At 40.9% G+C, this 21,435-nt stretch overlaps 1 protein-coding gene across 3 annotated transcripts in view; it reads left to right on the forward strand.

Moving 5' to 3' along the window:
- Window positions 1-21,435, forward strand: part of HTR1B (5-hydroxytryptamine receptor 1B) — a 131,517-nt gene that overhangs the window by 60,013 nt on the left and 50,069 nt on the right. The gene's annotated exons all lie outside the window — the stretch shown is intronic.

Below are 21,435 nucleotides of genomic sequence, written 5' to 3' on the forward strand. Positions count from 1 at the left end.
CAGGATCTGCAGCCTATATAAGCCATAGGGAAGCAGAACCCAGTAGGACCCTTTTCCCCCTTCCCACATGGGAGTCCATTATGTGGGACTCTTTCCCTTCCCTATGTCAGAGTCTACTTGTTCTTCAATAAATCTCCATCTTTGCTATACCACTTTCTGTCCTTGGATTCATTCTTTGATTCCTGTGGACAAAGAATCCGGGTTGAGGTCCAAAAATTCGGTATCACTTTTCCATATGAATGGCCTGTCCTTGATAAGGCTTCAGACTTGCTAAAATCCCTAAAATAATTAACAGCTGGCATCAGCATGCCCCAGACCTATCAATAAAAGGCCCAAGACCTGTCACTAGCTCCAGCCGCCTTGCTTCATAGCTGGATCTCCCTTCAGCACTTCCAACCCCAATACAAGTAGCAGCCATCTGCAGACCTCTCCGTAGTTCCTGCCAGGCAACCCCAGGCAGTGGATGACTTTGCATCCCTCAGGAGGCCCCAGAGCCAGTACACCCAGTGGACAGCTTCAGACCAGACCAGATTACAACTCTACACATCCACAAGCAACACACTCAAGGAGCAGACTAAGTGAGCACCAAAGTCCCACTGAAGTATTTACTCCATAGTGGTGTCTCCTGCATAGTAATTTTTCCACTGTAGTCACAGCTGGTCCTAGTAGGAAGTTGGTCTAGAGGTCAATTCCTCCCATGAAGCCAACAGCAATCAAGACTAAACTACAAGAAGCCCTAGCCAGTTTGGTTCAGTGGATAGAGTGTTGGCCTGCGAACTGAAAGGTCCCAGGTTCGATTCTGGTCAAGGGCACATGCCCGGGTTGTGGGCTTGATCCCCAGTGGAGGACTTGCAGAAGGCAGCCGATCCATGATTCTCTCTCATCGTGGATGTTTCTATCTCTCTCTCCCTCTTCCTTCCTCTCTGAAATAAAAAATAAATAAATAAATAAAAAAGACTAAACTACAAGACTGTGCACACAGCCCACACAGGGGTGCACTTAGAGTGCCCAGCTCAGGTGAATGGGGATGCTGAGCCACTGGGCCCTATAGGACACCTACTACACAAGGCCACTCTGCCAATTTCAGGAGACATAGAAGTTCTATCTAATACAGAGAAACAAACACAGGGAAGCAGCCAAAATGTGGAGACAAAGAAACATGCCACAAATGAAAGAAATGGAAGCAAGCAAACTATTGGATACAGAGTTCAAAACCATGGTTATAAGGTTACTCAAGGATCTTCATGAAAGCTTCATGGAACTTATTGAGACTTTCAAGGATCTTAGTGATAATTTCAAAGAAATGAAAAAGGACCAGTCAGAAATTAAGCATACACTAACTGAAATAAAAAGAAATAATTTACAGGGATTCAACAGTAGAGTAGAGGATGCCAAGACTTAAATCAATGATTTGGAATATGAGGAATCAAAAAACACCCAATCAGAAGAGAAAAAAGAAAAAATAATCCAAAAATATGAAGATGGTGTAAGAAGCCTTTGGGACAACTTCAAGAGTACCATCATTTGCATTATGGTGGTGCCAGAAGGAGAAGAGAGAGAGAGAGAAAGATATTAAAAACCTATTTGAAAAAATAATGACAGAAAACTTCCCCTCCTTGGTGAAAGAAATAGATGTACAAATCCAGAAAGCACAGAGAATCTCAATCAAGAAAAACCTGAAGAGGCTCACACCAAGACACATCATAATTAAAATGTCAAGTATTAAAAGACAAAGAAAGAATCTTAAAAGCAGCAAGAGAAAAGCAGTTAGTGACCTACAAGGGAGCCCCCATATGACTGTCAGCTGTTTTCTCAACAGAAACTATGCAGGACAGAAGGGAGTGGCAAAAAATATTCAAAGTGATGAATAGCAAGAACTTACAACCAAGATTACTCTACCCAGCAAAACTATGATTTAGAATTGAAGGTCAGATAAAGAGCTTCACAGACAAGAAAAAGGTAAAGGATTTCATCACCACCAAACCAGTATTATATGAAATGCTGAAGGGTATCTTTAAGAAGAGGAAGAAGAAATAAAAAGGATAAAATATAAACAATAAAATGGTAATAAATATATGTCTATCAACAACAATTGAATCTAAAAATAAAAATAAATTAATAAGAACTCTAATGAACAAAATAAACTGGTGAATAAAATAGAATCAGAGGCATGAAAACATGGAATAGACTGACTAATCTCAGAGGAAAGGGGAGGGGGTGTGGAAAGAGATTAACCAAAGATCTATATGCATTACCTACGGACACAGACAATAGGGCGGTGAAAGCCTGTGGCAGGGTGGGAACTGGGTGGAGGGGTTAATTACCTCTGTAATATTCTCAACAATAAAGATTTAAAAAATGACACCACCACCAACAACAACAAAACCTATATGCCTTTTAGTACATGCTGAGTATTGTGAATGATATAATTTACTTTGTTTTAAGATAATTTCTTAGCCTGGAGACCATCTATGACTTTTGCTACCTCCATTTGCTTTTTCTTTTTTAAAAAATACATTTTTATTGATTTCAGAGAGAAAGGGAAAGGGAGAAAGAGATAGAAACAACAATGATGAAAAGATATCATTAATCAGCTACCTCCTGCACACTTCCTACTAGGGACTGAGCCTACAACCTGGGCATGTGCCCTGACGGGGAATTGAACAATGGCCTCCTGGTTTATAAGTCAATGCTCAACTGCTGAGCCTCATATGCTGGGCTCCATTTTCTTTTATTGCCCCAAATTTCAGTCTCTGTGTATGAGGCCAGTACCCAAGCACACTGTCAATGAATTTCTCTGGTTGAGTCTGGAAAGGCAGTCTCTGGCAGGGTGTTGTGAGAATAAAAAAGTCATCTTTTCTGTCAAAGAACAATTTAGACAGCTGCCGTTTTAAACTGTGTGACTTGGCAGCTGTCATGTTGGCCACATGACTTGCAGCTCCCTGGGGGCTTCCATCTTGAAACGGCAAAGGCCAACCCCTCCCTTTGAATTAGCCAATCATGAAAGACTGTGCACCTGAGCTCCAATCAAGAGTGAGGGACAGGTCATGTGCATCAGAATTAAAAAGCCAAGCAGACCACCTGCTCAGGGTGCGTGTGCTTCCAGACCATGTACATGCGCACCCTTCTGTGCAGAAGTAAAGATATTTGCCTTGCTGCCTGTCTCCTGAGTATGCTTTGTGTTCTACCAGGATCCCTGAATTTGGAGGCTCACCTTATTTCTTACAGTGTGATGTAAAACAATTTCAAAGAATTTATCTATTTGGGGCCTTCTATGTCATTGACTATCTCCTCTTGGTCAGAAATCACAATTTTGTGAACAGGAAGCTAAAAAATGTATGTTGGAAAGTCTTATCCCTCCACATGGGGCTTCTTACACCACTACTGCTTTCTGCTAAATGGCATCATGCCCACATTTCCTCAGTCTCTGTTATCATTGGCTTCCCTTTCTTAACTTCTCTATTTCTTATGTGCCAATTTCTCTACTTCCTTTATATCAAATCTGTAATAGCAAGGAAAGGTTAGAAATATAAAATACAAATTAAAATGTTAAAAATGTTAAAAGGTATCAAGGATACAGGATTAAGAGAAATGGGCTATCACCACCACTACTGTGACCTTGTGTTTGCATGATTTCTTTACTTCTAAAAAACACTTTAATAATCTTATGTTAAACTTCCAGGTTGGCTCTAAAAGCCTATACAGCCTATTAAGAATTGTATTTTACATGTACCTTGCAGTTTATTTCTCTCTTGGTTGTCTTACTACTTTATTCCTTACATATGTGCAAATATATCACAATATAGCAGATTGCATAATAGAGTGCAGGTTATGTGAATGAATGGGTCATTTTTAAAAGGAGATTATAAACTCATGATTGTCTCCCCAGGGAATGTGGTCCAGCTCTGGACACATAGTTACTTTCCATAAAATATGATGACTTTCACTGTAGCACTGAGATAGGGGCATTTGCATAAATAGCACTTATGACATGATGTGAACCAAATTCTTCACTAAGTACAAGCTGCAGAAGATATTTCAAGAAGTTTCTTGGTGATCTTGATGAGTCCTGAAGCTATCTGTGAGAAAGCTATACATTTTCCAACATCTGCTGCCTCTTGGCACCCAGTAATATGTTGAATCTCTTCATTAAGATGGTCAAAAGTTTTAGTGGTGTGTCATAGCTCCTCCTCACATCCGCTTTGACTGACACCTTTTGTTCTCCCCACCCCCAAGATGCATCATATAGCCCTTTTGTTTATGAAGTTACTCAAGGTGGGTGTGGTGTGGTAATGTAGGCCTCCTGGAGATGTTTCCTCTGTGGAAATTGCTGAAAAACATGTCTGCATGCTGAGTTTTTATGGAGCGAGGCAGCCACATCTTGTGAAAGGCAATATTTCAGATATTTCTCTTCTGTACACATGAATACCTATCATTCTTTATTTAAGTCATCACTTACATCACTTTTGCTGAAATAAGTCATTTTCTATTTGTTAACCCCCCTAGACTAAGTGCCTTGAGATTTGTGTATAAAATGCTTAGAATAGTTCCTATAACATCAGTACCCAAGAAATGTTTGTATATTTCTATACTGAATTGTACTAAATTGAAGGATTGGTGGTGTCATAGGAGGGGAAAGCAGATTGGGCTGGTAGTGAAGGAGAGAATGTAAAGCTTAGTAGATTGGAACATGATAATTCTAGTGATCCTATGGGACATCCTGGTGGAAGGATTTAGTAAGCAGTTGCTAATATGAGACTACAGCTTGAAAGAAGGTCGGTTCCACTGATTTTGGGACATAGAACTGACCATTCAAGGAGAGGGAGAAGGTAGATTAGATAGTTGGTTTTTTTTTCAGGAGCTTGCATGGGAAGGGGTAGAAGTAAAGAGAACTTTCCAGTTTCCTCAAGCCCTTTCACCTATGCTTTGAACCAGAAAATTAGCTTACTTTTATTATAAATATAATTAATTATTGCTTTCACAAAGAAAACAGCCCAAACCACAAAGCTGTGTTTCTGACCAAGAAGAGATAGTCAATAACATAGAAGGCTGCAAATGGATAAGAAAGTCTTTGAAATTCTCTTACATCACACCCTGCCATGGGCTGCCTTTCCCAAACTCAACCGGAGATGTTCACTGACAGTGTGATTGGCTGCCTCCTGCATGCCCCCTACTGGGCATGGAGCCTGCAACCCAGGCATGTGCCCTGACCAGGAATCAAACTGTGACCTCCTGGTTCATAGATTGACGCTCAACCACTGATCCATGCCATGGTTGAAGGTTGTATCCTCATGTATATTTTATCTGCCTTTATTTTTATTATTACAATTAATTCCCAGAGATCAAAGTGACCCTATAGTCCTCAGACTATTCAAACAATATGGTGGAAATATTGAAAGAAATTCTAGGGACAAAATAGGCAGGTTTAGGGAATAAAGAAGGTCCATGGGGGAGGAATGCATATATGAAGGACAGAAGTTATCTCTGGCCTGAGCAATTAAAGCAATTATAAGGTAGATCAAAAGCAGCCCTGACCTGAGCAGCTTAGAGATGACAAAATGCTCATCTTACTTGTACAGAGGATAGAGAAATGCCAAAGCATAAGGGTGCGGGGAGGACATACATTCACAGAGGATAAAGAAAAGTCACAGGATAATGGAAAGAAGAAAACATATTTTCACAGAGAATAGAGGAATGTTGCAAGGTAAGGGGAGAGAGACAGAGGGGCACCACCTGGGCTTTGGCCTTTAGAACTGATACTATGTAACAAAATAACCAATGAGGAAAGTACAGGGGTCCTAAATTAATGGAAGGTCCAATTAGAAAGGGTCAGGTTCAAACAAAGAACTGCAGCATATTTAAAATAGAGACAAAGGGATACCAGACAGATTTTTTATTTCTTTTTTCCCATTAGAGAGAGAGAGAGAGAGAGAGGGAGAGAGATCAGGCTTTTCCCATTTGGGGGCCCCTCCCTAGGAGGTACCCTTTGGAGACACCCCTGCCCAGATGGAGTTTGTATATGCTTCCAATAAACTTCTACATTTTAATTAAAGAAATCTGTTAGGCCACGAATTTATTCTTCATCTTCGTCAGACAAGAACCCATGAGAAGAAGTCTGCACCCTGAACCCCATGTTTCAGTATCAAGCAAGGGAGAGGTGAGGACGGAAGATGGCTGCTGATGGGGAGGCAGATTGCAAGATAGTGTGTGAGTAAGAAAACAAAGGGAGAGTGTGTGGTCGCACGGGAGTGTTTGTTGGTGAGTTGAGGAACAGCTATACTCCAGGAGACTGTGGGGGACTGTCGGACGGGGCTCCCCTAACCAGGCAGCCCCCACTGCTGCTGGGTTCCCCCCCGGAGCGACTGGCTCAGACCCAAAGACCGCAGCATCTTGAAGGAAAAGTGGACGTTATCGGGAGCCTGAAAAGCCTGGGGAATATACAACTACGGCACCCACCGAACTGCTGCGAACCCGAGAACACCGGTCCCCAATTGGTGCAAGCACGCAGATTCAGAGAAGCTCTACACTCCACCACAGAGAGAGAGAACTACATAACCAGACATGTGAAGAAGAGAGAACATGGAGAGACAAAGAAACAGCCCGCATATGAAAGAAAAGCAGGCATAACCAGAAAAGGAAGTAAATGAAATGGAGGCAAGCAACCTGTCAGAGAAAGAATTCAGAGAAATGGTTATAAGGTGGATGAAAAGGATGGAAGACAAATTCGACAATATGTGTAAGAACCAAGAGGAAATGAAGAAGAATCAAGAAGAAATGAAAAATGATATCGCTGCTGTAAAGAACTCAATAGAAAGCATCAAGAGTAGACTAGAAGAAGCAGAGGACCGCATCAGTGAGCTAGAAGACAAGGTAGGAAAAAATACCCAAGTAGAGCAGCTTCTGGAAAACAAATTAAAAAGCAGGAGGAGAGCCTAAGGGAACTTTGGGACAAAAGGAATCAAAACAACATCTGCATAATAGGGGTTCCAGAAGGAGAGGAAACTGAGCAAGGAATAGAAAACCTGTTTGAAGAAATAATGACAGAGAACTTCCCTGGTGTAGGGAAGAAAAAACCCCACACAAATCCAAGAAGCTCACAGAGTCCCAAGCAAAATGAACCCCAAAAGACCAATACCAAGGCATATTATAATTAAATTGGCAAACACCAACGACAAAGTAAGAATCTTAAAAGCAGCCAGAGAGAGACAGCAAGTTACCTACAAAGGATCCCTCATCAGACTAGCAACTGATTTCTCAACAGAAACACATCAGGCCAGAAGGGAATGGAATGACATATACAAAGTCATGCAAAGGAAAGGTCTGAATCCAAGAACACTGTACCCAGCAAGGCTGTCAATCAAAATTGAAGGTGAAATCAGGAGCTTCACAGACAAGAAAGGACTAAGGGAGTTTATTACCATCAATATCAAGCAAGGATACATGTATTGTGTGTCTTACTTCTTTTAAAGAAGAAATAACAAATAATGTACAAAGAGCACTGCACATGAGTTTAAGTCTTTGTTCTAGAGATTATTGTGTTGATTTAGGGCAAGCAGTTATATTTAAAGCAGTAGCGATGATGATGATGACAATGACAATGATGACAATGATGATTATGAAGATAAAAATATCAACTCTATAGTGTTATTGTGAAAATGAAATGTATGCATATTTGAGAAAGCACTATAAAACTGAAGTGTGAACATTGCCAAATCAGAGTGCATTCTGTAAGTGTTGCTTTGTTTCAAATCCCCTTAGCCCAAGTCTGGTTTTAGCCACATGAAAACAATGGCAAACTACTGCTACTACTACTACTGCTACTACTGCCACCACTACTATAATAAATTTGAATAATAAATTTTAAGTAGAGAAAATAAAAAGAAATTCATCACACTTAAATATGATTGCCCCGAGGCAAGCCTGAGCAGATCAATATGAAAGTTGGCAAAGAAAGACTTCACCTCCTACCATTCAAGTGGACAATTCTGGGAGGTCTTCTGTGAACTTCTCAGGTCAGTGAAATTGAGACTTTATTGCCACAGTAGGAACCTCAACAATGTGCCTTTACCTTACATTAGCCCCCCTCACCCCCCAATCCCTCAGGTTTCCTGGCTTTTCACACCTGCTTCCCCAGTGCAAACAACCACCTTTCTCCCAGTAGTTCAAGTTAAGATAGTAATGTGGCAGGATTGTATTGAAAATGGGATTGCTACTTCTGGAGCACAGATGCTGACATTGGCAAACCAAGGGAGCAGAGGATGGAGGATGGCAGTAGAGCCATGGGAGCAATCCCCCCAGGCACAGGCAGTAATGTGCTGCAGTGTCTGCAGAGATTATTTTTAAAAAGTAATACACCCGACAGAAAGTCAGAAAGCTTTGCAAGAATGCTATGCCACAGCAATTCTAAGTAACGTCAGGGGTAAAATCCTTGTTCCTGCTAGAGCAGGTTGATCCTACCACCCTCCTTTTCCTTTCTCCACCTCTGGTTGCTGATGTCACCTTTCAAATCCAATTATAGTTGTTAAGTTGGGTTATGTCATATTGGTAGTTTGAGCATTTATATGTGGGCTGGTGTGGGGTATGCATCTGGGTCAGGCCTTTGTTTCAATAAATAGGACATGAGGAATATGAGTGACTTTGAGTAATAAATTATCACTATGTATACCAAGCATGCTAGAGGTTTTTTCTGGAGTCCCAAATAGACCAGCTTTGAGAGAGAAACGCAAATTTATGGGTGCCACTAAATTTAAGATCCTAAATATTATTGTAAAGCTTTTAGGTACTTCAGAATACTTCTGGTGAATGATGCCCAAGTCAATGCATTTGTATCCAAGAGTATAATTCACTAGCCCAAAGATATGCAACAAAGCTCTAGTCAGTAAGACAGAATCTCAGAGTCATTATTTGGGGATGTGGAATTTCAGTGGGCATTATTAATTTGTCATCCAAATAAAATTAGCTGCAGTTTTATTAATAGAAAGACAATAGCACATTTTAGCCTAATTCATTATGTTTTTATGAAGAATCAATAGCTTATACTTACCTTTTTTACATAGCATTCTTTCCTGTATACTTAGTAGTTTTAAATGGACATTGATACACAGTCCTTTCAATATTCACTATTCGATAAAAATGAAAGCATTGAAGAGTTTGGCAATTTGTTCCCAAATGTAATTATCATTAACCTCAACATATGTCTCTCAGGAAAGTAAAGTATTACTAATTATTGTGTTTTCTACTTTGTGCCAAGGAAATAAGAAAGAACTTATATAAACTGATTATATAAAATGTGTTTTCACAAGTCTTTCTATCTAAGAAGTCATGACTAAGTCTGGTTGATATTTTTTCCCTACTCCTGTCTATATTAAAAATGTCATTGTCGATAAATTAAGGTATATTTATTACAATATATTTCAAGCTCCCAAAACAATTAATGTGCTGTATTCTTTTCTAATCTTTATAGATTTCTTTGAAATATATTTGTTTGTCATATTGGTAGTTTGAGCATTTAAGTGTGGGTGGATGTGGGGTATGCAGGGTTAGGCTTGGTTAGTCTAATAATAATGTACTTGTTGAAGTCCCTTCTTTAGGAAAAATTTTTTTTGCCATTACTATATCAAATATGTAATTGACATTAAATTTGTGTTTAGATATGCCAAGAAAACCAGCCTCATTACCAATCAAGATAACCTTCCGCTTAATGAAATATTTGAAAATGAAGAGACTATAAAAAGCATTTTAATAGAGGAATGATTTATCTATCATAGTCATTTTCATAGCTGTGTGTGTTGGGGTAGTGTGGATGGCTGAGAAAGTGGCCTTGGATAAAGCCTAGTGATGTCCATAGAGTGAGAATAGTTATTCTCCTTTTGTTTTGTTAATCCTCACATGAGGATATTTTTTCCATTGCTTTTCATAGAGAGTGAAGGGAGGGAGAGAAAGAGAGAGAGAAACATGGATATGAGAGACACATCGACTAGTTGCCCTCCACACATACCCCAACCAGGGTTGGGGAACAAACCCAAAACCCAGATACATGCCCTTGACTGGAAATTGAACCCAAGACCATTAGGTGTGTGGGCTGATGCTCCAACCACTGAGCACCAGCGGCCAGGACAAAAATGGTTATTCTTATGCATGAATGGAAGATAATTTACAGGAATGGAATTTGAGGGTGTCTCAGAATGCATGTTAAGACACCTATTAACTTATAACTCCAAAACTAAACTGGCATTGGGGTCTGCCATTGAGATGCAGAGAATGCTATAATAAAAGCATTTCACTTGTGACTGTTTTTGAGACTGTCAAGGCATTCGTTCAGAGTTGCTGAATGTTTGATGTGGGGGCCAGATTTGGAGGCTGTACTTCACACCATGTAAATAGTTGCCCACTCTAGGTCAGAGTTTCTAGCTAGAAGGCATAGACTTAAATTTTCATTTTAATATGTATACTTTTTTTTTCTGTCTTTCTCCTCCACCCTCATTCTACTGTGAAAAGTTGCATAAGTGGAGCCATTTAGAAATGGAATCAGAGCAGCCACACCAGAGGAACTGCATGGCATGTCTTCTCCTTGAACCTTTGGAATGTTTAAGTGGGCAAAATAACCTTTGACTGGGCCAGAGGAGAGTTGTCTCCTAAACAACTGTTTGTAGAACTAACAGGGAAGCAGACTTCCTGAGTATGAGGACTAATAATTAAGGGCATTCTTAAAATCAATAAACAGTTAAAGAATAACTTAGTTAATTAACACCAATAGAAATTCCTTCTTTCTATACATGTAATTATTTTTCTTCCTTTCTCATATAAACCCCTTGCCTTCCCAACACTATTTGGGTTTCTGCCTGAATCAGTACTTCCTGAATAGCTATTTATTGAGCTTAAATAAACGCTTGTTGCCTCTCATTTTGGCTTTTCATTTTTAGGTTAACACACTAAAAGCACTACTTCACTAATGGTCACCAAATGTGTGGGGTTTTCCCCCACCAAACAATTCTGTGACAACAAGTTGATGTTCTACAAATTTTAATAAATTCTGATACTATCTACCCAGAGATAGCTCAGACCCCCCTGCTTAAGGGCTCAGTCCCACAAGACTGCCCATCCTCTTCAGATGTCAGTTGCAAGTCCAGGTTGTTATACCTGGACTGTGCTTCTGATAGAGGGGCTATAAATTGAAAGTTCCCCTGGCCCCCTCCTTGGTTTGATTAATTTGCTAGAGTGGCTCAGAGAAACATTTCACTTACTAGATTTTGGGTTTATTATAAAAGGATATAACTGGGGAACAGCCAAGTGGACGAGATGCATAGGGTAAACTCTCTGAACTGCTCCTTCCACGGTGAATCAGGACAATACCAACTGAGGTCCTCGGCAAGGCTCCTTTTTGTTGTTGTTTGTTTGTTAATCCTCACCTGAGGATATTTTTCCATTGATTTTTTTAGAGAGAGTGGATGGGAGAGGGAGAGACAGAGAGAGAGAAACATCCATATGAGAGAGACACATGATTGGTTGCCTCCAAATGCGTCCGGACCAGGGCTGGGGATTGAGCCTGCAACTGAGGCACAGGCCCTTGACCAGTATCAAACCCAAAACCCTTCGGTCCATAGGCCCGAGGCTCTATCCACTGAGCCAAACCTACTAGGGCTCCTTTTTGGATTTTTATGGAGGTTTTTAATAGGCATGCTTGATGATGCCATTGGTCATTGATGGATTCAACCTCCTGGGCTTGTGTGAAAGTCCATGCTCTTGCCTCCCCTCCAGGGAAGTGGGGTGGGATGGGCTGAAAGTTATAAACCTCTAATCAAGTTTGATCCCCAGACAAGCAGCTGTCATCCTTAGGAGCTTTCCAAATGTCACCTCATTAACATACTTAAATGTGGCTGAAGGTGGTGGTTATGAGTAACAATACACCCTTATTGCTCTTATCTTGTAGGACATTCCAAGGGTGTTCTGAACTCTGGACCAGAAACTAAATACTGTTTAATATTATAAATCACAATATCATAATCTCATTGTCATGGATGACAATTCCCCTGATTAGTTGTTCCTGAGCCCAACTTGGTGCTGGTATAGAATCCCATTGTGGAAGTTGGGAGCTGAGTGACTGGAGCCAGATATGAACACCCAGGTGACCCTCTGTAGGTCCCTCCCTAGTCAGTAGCTGGTCCTTGCCTCTACCAACACTAACCTTTTCCTTGGTACTCTTCCCCACTGACCCTGGATGTCCCTCCAGAATAGAGAATGGGAAAGCTAATGTATGAGAATTAGCATAAAGCTTACCTAACATCTTTCATAAAGGTGATATTCACTCTTTATTCTTCCCTTCTATCACCCTCCCCTGCCACCAAACACACACACACACACACACACACACACACACACACACACACACACACACTATTCCTGGACTCCTTCACCATAGCACCAGCCTGGTTGAGAGGCCTAATCGATCTAGTGAATCAAAGAAGAGCCCAGTGAATAGGCTCAGCAATAACTGTCACAGCCTGGGGTAGTTGATGCCAAGCTTACCCCTCTCAAATATCAACTGCTGTGTTTCTTGTGTCTCTCTGTCCTCTAGTTCTAAGCATTTTCCTCTCCATACATGGGTATACTAGCAGGTGCTCTGGTGCAGATCCTTGTTTAACCTGTCTCCTGTCACATGCAGGTGTAGGTTTATTGGCTTATAGGTGTTTTGTTTTTCTTTTAAATGGCATCCTTCAATACAAAGCCTCTGGGCACAGTGACTTGAGAAACAATATGAACCGGTTTCTAAAGCATGGAATCAAAACTTTCACAAGATTTGTAGTGGTATTTTAGTTATTTGTTTTGGATCTGCTAGCTTAAGAAGAGAGTATTTACCCCACCTCCTGAGAATTGAAGGGTTGGAAACAAGGTGACTTCTGTTGAAAAATATTTCTCTCCAATTTCTCTAATAATTGTAAATCAATATTAACTTTAGACTGTAATAAAGAACAAAAAAGCATCTATTTGAGCAAAAATAGCTGCAGCCTGGGAGACACAGATTTAGGTAACAACCTAAATTGTGTTTCAATGAGACAAAAGGAGGCTACCTTTTAAGCATGATTTCCCGCCCAGGTTCCCAATTAGGTCTTTTTTATGTAAATGAGGTATCCAAATTGTACAGTTCTGATTGGGTAGGGGAGGTCTCAGTTGTTTAATGGAAAGGTGAAACCAGGGTTTCCCTCCAGTTGTTGACTCAGATGGTGTGAACAAACAGGGCATAGTGCTAGAATCCCAGAATTCAATCTGAGAGTTTTCCTGGTATAGACAGAATACAGATACTGTCATCAAATGGTTGATAGACTCTTATTATTTATACAATGTGGGCCCTTTGTTGACTATGGGGAGTCTATCTCAGCAGATAAATTCCCTCTCAGCCTCCACATCAAATAAATGAATCTTTCTTCTTGGAGCCCACATAATAAGTAGGAGAACTTTCATATTTATATTTTGTTTATTAAATTGTATTGAGTTTGTCTTTTCAAGAAAAGTTTAATTCTTTGATTTCTTCTGGGTTTTTATTTTTTGTAACCTAAGAGCAGCCTCTTCCATCTCAATTCAAAAATATTTTTTCATTTATTTAGTTTTTTTGGTTCAACATTTTTTTTATTGAGGTAACATTGGTTTATAACATTTTATGTAAGTTTCAGTTGTACAACATTATAATTCAACATCTGATTATACTACAGCATGCTCACCACCAAAGACCTAGTTCAAAATATTTATTGAGCACCTAATATATGTATTTATTGTCCACCTCCTCCCCAAAGTGAGGAATACCATGATGATTAAATCTGTGTCTCCAGACTCCAGAAATACCACAATCTCACAAGGAAGTCATATATAAAACCAATGCATATGAAGAAAAATTCTACAGTAGGGGCACAAAAAGCACATTAGGCAAACTGGGGAAAACGACATTAATTCAGCCGAGGGTATACTGCAATTTAGAAACTTTCTTGGGAGAGATAAGACATATTCTAGCATTAAAGGATGAGGATAATATTCTATGGCCGGGTTTTAAAGGCTTTTTAAACAGCCTTTTAAGAGGAGGGCAGGTGGGTTGTTAAAGCCGGACTTGGCATTGAACTGGAGAAGTGAAGGGAAGCAGTGATTAGGAAAACAGGCTAGGGCTCGGTAGTGAAGCAACTCAGATGTCAGGCTAAAGAGGGCTGAGCATTTTTCTTTCTGTGACTATGAATCTTTTTGTTTTTGTTTCTTCGTAGCTAAAAAAATCTGATGAAAGTACTTTTAGGTATGTTATCTGTCCTTGGGACATTATGTCCAAAGGTAGCTCAGGTAGCTCTGAATCGTCCTCATTTTGACCACTGTGCTCTATTGGTTGTGAGGGCAGCCCCTCCCCAGCCTTCCAAGCTTTTGTTAAATGCATAGAAAATGATTAGTTGTTCTCTAGTCCCTTCATGTTGCCTGTGGGAGCTGTGGGGCTGTCAGTGACCATTCACTCTACCAACATCCCTGCGATCTATCTGTGTCCTATAGCCATTATGCTACATTACGATTCATTAACAGTAGCAAAATTACAGTTATGAAGTAGCAACGAAAATAATTTTATGGTTGGGGGTCACCACAACATGAGGAACTGGCCTGAGGAAGGCTGAGAACCACTGTGCTAGAGGGACATCAAAAAGTTTGCTGATTATTTTCATTCAGAGAGGACAGGAGGTCTTTCAAGTGTCTGATCCTTCAAATGTATTTAGAAACCTTTATGTTGTTACTTTCATCCTCTGGAAGATAGGGCGGTAGTAGGACAAGGAGACAGACCAACGTCCCACTTGGATTGCTCATTCTCCAATTCTCCTTTTACTTCCCAGCTCACAAGGTCTTTATCTAATAGAGAGGGGTGGGGGAGGGGGCTGCTGGGGAAGAACCAGGAAAAACCTTGTCCTGCGAAGCTACATTTACTTTCAGATCTTTTTAGTCTTAATACTTAGACTTTGCCTTTGAACTAAAAAATGAAGAACTGCTTCTTTGTTTCTAAATTCTAATCTGATAACTAATTCTGGGACAAATCGAGGTTTCAATGCTCAAATTACAAAGGGGTGACTCCAGGGCTAGGAAAAAAAGAATAAGTTCCCGCAGTGGGAAAAAAAAGGAGTATTTTATATTCTCAGTTGCCACATATAGAGAAAGAAACTGAGGCTCAGAGACATTAATGAAATTGAATTCATAGAGTAAGGATGGAAACCTTTTATTTCTCTGGATTCAAACCCCAAGTTCCTTAGACGATACCATGCTGTCTTCTCAGTAAGTCTTTAAATATCATCTGGCCTCTGTTTCCTCATCTCGAAAGTGAAAAGCTTGGGCCAGATGAATTTTAAGGCTCATTATAGCTGTAAATGTGTTTCTTAGGTTGAAAAAATTCAGAACCCCCTAAGTGAGAGAGAAGTTGTGCCGAGCCGGCCCCTGTTACTCAGCCCCGCGTTGGGTGCCATATGTGCCGAGCTGGCATGGCCGTGGGTGAACCTGAGAGGGGGCAGTGAAGGATTTAGAAAAGACAGACAAAAGAATAAAGCTGAGGCCGGGTGGGACGCTGCTCTCTGATGGAGAGACAGCGCCATGGCCTGCAAGCCGAATCTTTATTTTATAGCCAGATTCCACGAGGCAAAGTAAGGGTGTGGCTACAACATTCTCTTGGGTTTCAAATCTACTCAACTAATGTTCTCGTGGGTTTTGAATCTACTCAACTACATGCACCTGATCAAGCTTTGTTTACTTGCTGCACCTCCCGCAGCCTATATCACTTAGCCACGTGGGACCACAGGTTCAGACCACAAAGTCAAGCTTACAATTATAGCCTTTGGCTATAACTGTGGTGGGACTTGCACGTGGCTTTGCCACGAGAGGATCGTGCCCTCTCATTAGTCCCAGGCTTGAACCTGTCCAAACGCTGTAGCCGCTCTCCACAGAAGTGTGTGTTTTCTTGCTTTCATATGAACTCATAAACCTTCCCCTAAGAAAGAGCATAAATGTGGATCCTGCTTTAGGTTGCAGCAATCTAAGTATTGATTGGAGCAAAGTAAACTTTCTATTTATTAACAAATAGTGGCAATGGGACCTCCAACTACTGGTTTTATGTTTTATGTTTAAATATATGAGTGATATTTGATTTATATTTATTATTTCAGAGAGGAAAGAAGAGGGAGAGAGAGATAGAAACATCAATGATGAGAGAGAATCATTGATCGGCTGCCCCTGCACGCCCTGACCAGGAATTGATCCAAGTCGATGCTCAACCACTGAGAAACACCGGCCAGGCTATCTTTACATTTAAGCCTTGGTGACCCATATACTCCAGAAACTATTTTTAATCAAATAAATAAATTAATGAGATTCACTCTATTATTATTATACTTGATGCAAACTAATTACTATTTGTCTCTATTTTAATATTGCAATCTTCTTAATATTGGCATTAACTTTGACTTTCCCCAGGTGATTATGAAGAGTGTGATTTTCAAATTCTTTCCCAGTATCTAACACTGCAGCTCAAGTTGTTTGCTATCTTCCGTCCTATCTGCAAGATTTACACCTGGACACATACTGACAGTTTGAGTTAGTTCCAGGCAATGAAATGTGAAAACTCTGATTTACAGTGTATGTCTGTCTAGAACACACCTGCCACTGCTTCATAGGGAACCCTGCTTCATATTTTCTCCCAATTGATTCTGAAACTTGAACGGTAGTAGCATTTATCAAAGAGATTAGAAATGGCTTAGGTACATTCCCTGGGGTAGCCTTGCTCTGGAGGATTCTGCCTGAACGTGACTATGCCTTTCACCCAGCATGTGAAATTAGGATATTCACTGTCTAATGACTCGTTCATCTTTTTACAAGGGAAAAACAGAAACAAAAACAAAATAGAGTGATCTAAAGACTATTGCTTTTCTTCTTTTCTGTTATACTTTATATTTATATTTAGGAACTTGGTACAAGTCTCAAATTTAGTTAAGATTTTATCAATTAGCTAAATGGTAAAAAAAAAACACCTGGTTGAACTTGAAAATCTAAATGCAGTACCTAAGTATATCAGAGAAGTCTATTTTATAAGTTGAATTCAGATGTAAAAGAAGAGAAATATGTTTGAATTAAGGAATAAACCAACAATTCTAGTATTTTTCAAGCCCATTCATTTTCAGAAAAGAGGAAAGGATGAGATCCAATTCTGGGTTTTATTTATTTACTTATTTATTTACTTAGTTACTAACTCTTCCCTTGGAATGAAAATGAAGATAGAGTTAGTGAAGAAATCTGAATTCAAGGGGTTAGTGTTGGAAGCTGCCCATTGCCTTCACTAGCAGAGAGGTGTGGACAAGGAACCCGGAAGGCTGGTCAACCTTGAGGCTCTGGCAAGAGTCAGAGTCATACACCCACTGTTTGGTGGAGACAAAGGGAGCTGAAGCAACTTCCACCTTTTAGTCTTATGTAAATCCTTGCTGATGGGCTATCATGGAGCTATTACTGGAATTGCCTGCCTAAGGGCTATGGGTGTACCCCAGACCTGAATCAAAAGGATGGCAAGGCCAGAGCAAAGCTAGTCCTCTCTTGGGCTTCTGCCTGGCCCCCAATTCCCAAATTAATATTTTCTTGTCTAGTCTCTTTCATTTGTGTGCAGCCTCCTCCAGAGCCCGAACCCTGAACCTGAACCCTGAACCCTGAACCACACGGCATGTGGGGGGGACACCCGCAACTGGTAGCCCAATGTGGGGTACTCGCAACTGGCGCCCAATGTGGAGGGATCATACTCACAACTGGCACCTTGGTCGTGGGACCTCTGGAGGGGATGATTTTGCCTAGAGCAAAGAAAGGAAGATTTCACTGAAAAGATGGGGAAGGATTCACTGTATAGGTGAGGGAAATTCACCGCATGCAAAGCCCACGATCAGCTGCAGAAGTTGCGATCTGTAAGTAGAGTGGGAACGTCTTTTTCAGCCAGGCTAATGGGGCAGAATTAGGTTATAAAGTAAACTTTATTTATAGACTTTTGGTTTGCATGCTTAAGGAATATGGTTTCTTGTTCAAATTAAAATCTTAATTTGTATTTGGAATCTAAAATCCGTAATAAGAAATGAAACCCTGCTGCCGAAACCGCTTCTGGTGTGGAGAAATTCAAAGGTGGCAGGAGAGGACAGAGCTATCTGATCTCCTGCAATGAGATTACTTAAAGTTTTGTTTAAAAATTATAGAAGAACTCGCTGGGAAATGCAAAATTTGGCAAAGGTCACCTTAGGTGCTAGTAATTACTTTAGAAAGCAAAAAAGGAAAAAATTTAAGATCTGTCTTTATCTATTAAGCATGAAAAGATACGCAGCCTGATCTGTTACTGAAAGCTTCCCCCAGAGCAAGCAGGATGTGGGGAAAGGGAGACATGTGGCAAGCCAATATGGACACCCACTCTCCCAGTATGCCATGAAAAAGTCTTAAAAGCCGAAACCGGTTTGGCTCAGTGGATAGAGCGTCAGCCTGCGGACTGAAAGGTCCCAGGTTCGATTCCGGTCAAGGGCATGTACCTTGGTTGTGGGCACGTCCCCAGTAGGGGGTGTGCAGGAGGCAGCTGATCGATGTTTCTCTCTCATCGATGTTTCTAACTCTCTATCCCTCTCCCTTCCTCTCTGTAAAAAATCAATAAAATATATTAAAAAAAAAAGAAAAAGTCTTAAAAAATTTAGAAATGTGTCTGGGATTTCTGTGCATGTGTAAAGAGAGAAAGCTAGTTTAAGACAAAATGTGCGCACAATTCGATTTTGGATTTTAATAAAGTCTTGAACTAAGCTTAACTTTCTTTATGGATGGTGTAGAAAGACCAGGACTGGGTTTTTTCCTGCAAAAAGAAAGATGGTGAATTTGACCCAGGAAAAGACACAGGCTAGGTTCAAGCTGCAGCAGGATTGGCATTTCCATAATAAAGAGTGGTTTTTGAAATGCTAATGAAGTGTGTTCAAAAGTTAATTTTAAGGACTTCAAGAAAATCAGTAAATTGTCTGTGTTACAAAAAGTTTGCCAAAGAAAATACTTTAAAATAATTATAATTGACTCTAGAATCTCAAAGAAATTGTTGAAATAATGTATTAATTTGAAAGATCAAGTAGCCCAGGTAAAGACTGGTTATGCCCTTTGTTAATGGAGGAAGAGGGGTGGTCACCCTTCCCCCAGCAGACAGGTAAACCAGTTTCCCGCCAGGAGCTATCTTTAAGGAATATGGCTTGTTTGAAATCAGGTTTCTCAGGACAAAGAATGCATTAATTTGCATTTAAATGGTTACAAGTTTGCTAGCCGCCCTTCCCCAAGCAGAAAAAATTATGGTCCTTTTAAAAAGTCAAGCAGCTAGGCTGGGCCTGTTAATCAAATGATAAAAACTTGTTCAATAATCTGAATTTGCTTCCTTATGAAAAAATCTAGAGGACAGAATTGAATCTATTGAATCTTGAATTTTTGAAATTTATTCTTAAAAATATAAAGTAATGCTAAATATTTGACTTGCCAGCTCTAAAAGTTCAAGATTCAAATTAAATTGGGAGAAATTATATAGTGGTAATTAAATTCCTAAAGTATAGAAATTTGTTTTTGAGAAAATAAAATGTTGTGTTTTCTGAAATAATTAGTGTAAGGTTCAAGGTGCAAGAAACGGGAGTCGGGACCAAGGCATGTTAAAGAGGAGGTTTATTCTGCACTAATGAGTGAGATTTATTACAGAGGAGGGTAGAAAGACCAGGATTAGAGGAGGGGGAGGAGGAGAAGGAGGGACCTCAGCTGGGCTGCCTCACAGACTGGGAGAGACAGCAACATGTGCAGTGGTGAACATGCCTTTTGAGGGGAGGAACAGGAAGGGGTTGGGCCCAGGGCACTCGGCACACACTGATTGGTGGTTGAATGTCTCGGGGATGTCCCAGCACAGATGCCGGTTACGTCATAACTCCTCCCACCAGTTATGGGGAGGGAGGATCTATCATTCCAGGTTTTTGGTGATATTAAAAAAATTGAGAGTCCAGGCAAGGTCAGGGGGTGAAGGTCCATTTTCCATAGCTACTTCTTGCTGAGAGGGGGTGTCGTTAGGGGCATCTACCCGGGGTCTCAAGGATTCTGGTGCTAGGTTCTGAATTCAAGGCCAGATGGGTATCTTCCCACTTTCTGGTTGGTGAACGCCTGCATTCTGTTCTGCAAAAAACTAGTGAAACAGCGCATGAGACAGGGGCCAAAGAGCAAAATTAAAGGAATAGATACCAGTGGGCCTAATGATAGGAGGAGCCATGGGGTAAGTGAGTGGAAAAACTGGGAGTGTTTTCCGGTTGGTGAAGTCTCGAGAGCAATCCTGTTGAGTCACTTGGGAGGTAAAAGCTGGTCCTGAGGCTGCCACAGTGTCACTTGTCTGGTTTTGTTGCTTTTCTGGGCCCAGAGCTGAAATACAACCTGGGGGTAAGGTTCTTGAGGAGGGCTGAGTCCCTCAGCTGGAGGGCTGGTCCTCGGGAGTCTTGGTCGACTGGTTCTGGCCTGGGCTGAAACCTGTCAGTATGTTCCTAGAGCAGTTGCCTGAGTAAGGGCAGGTATGGAAGATAAGTAGGCAGGAGAGGAGGGTCAGTAGGGAAGGGTCTCCCATATAGGAGTTCAAAAAGGACTTAAGAAGGTGGGGCTCCTTGGTGTAACCCGGATTCCGGTCAGGGCCATGGGCAGGAGGTTCAGCCAGGAGCTGCGAAGTTCTAGAGAGAGTTTAGTTAGATGGTTTTGAAGGAGGCTGTTGATCCTCTCGATCTTGTTTGTTGATCCTCTCGATGATTCTGGGCGGTAGGGTATGTGCAGTTTAGTTAAATCAGGATTAGAGAGAGGAAAATCTGAGAGTCCCGCCCAAGGTTGAGTGAGGGCCTCTGACGACCTCAGGGCAGGAGTGCTTTGCCGCAGGTTGGGTGGAGGCAGCAGGAAGGAGAGTGGCCGTGTTCAGGGCTGGGGACTGGGTTAGGGAGATGTCAGGACTCTCGAGGAACAGGAGATGGAGTTCCTGCATGTGAGAGGGGGCAAGGAGAGATAAGGATCGATGGGACAGAAGATCCTGTTATCTATGGGTGGAGAAGATCTGTAAGGGTTGCTGGAGAAGAGTGCTGGGTTCTAACGAGCATTGTCGGTGGTCTCTGGGTAAGGCCTGGCCAAGCAGATGAGGATTGTCTCTGAACCCCTGGGGCAGGACCATCTAAGTGAGTGGGTCCTTTTACAGTTCTTGTCAATAGTTAACTTTAGAACTTCTTTCTTTCTTTCAACATACCCTCCATTAAATATTTCTAAGCATGTCTAGCAATTAATGTTTCAGTATTGTATGCTATTTAAAATATATTTTTAAAAAAATATATTTTACTGATATTTTACAGAGAGGAAGGGAGAGGGATAGAGAGCTAGAAACATCGATGAGAGAGA

This window comes from Plecotus auritus, assembly GCF_963455305.1.
Source record: "Plecotus auritus genome assembly, chromosome: 4".
Taxonomy (NCBI): Eukaryota; Metazoa; Chordata; class Mammalia; order Chiroptera; family Vespertilionidae; genus Plecotus; species Plecotus auritus.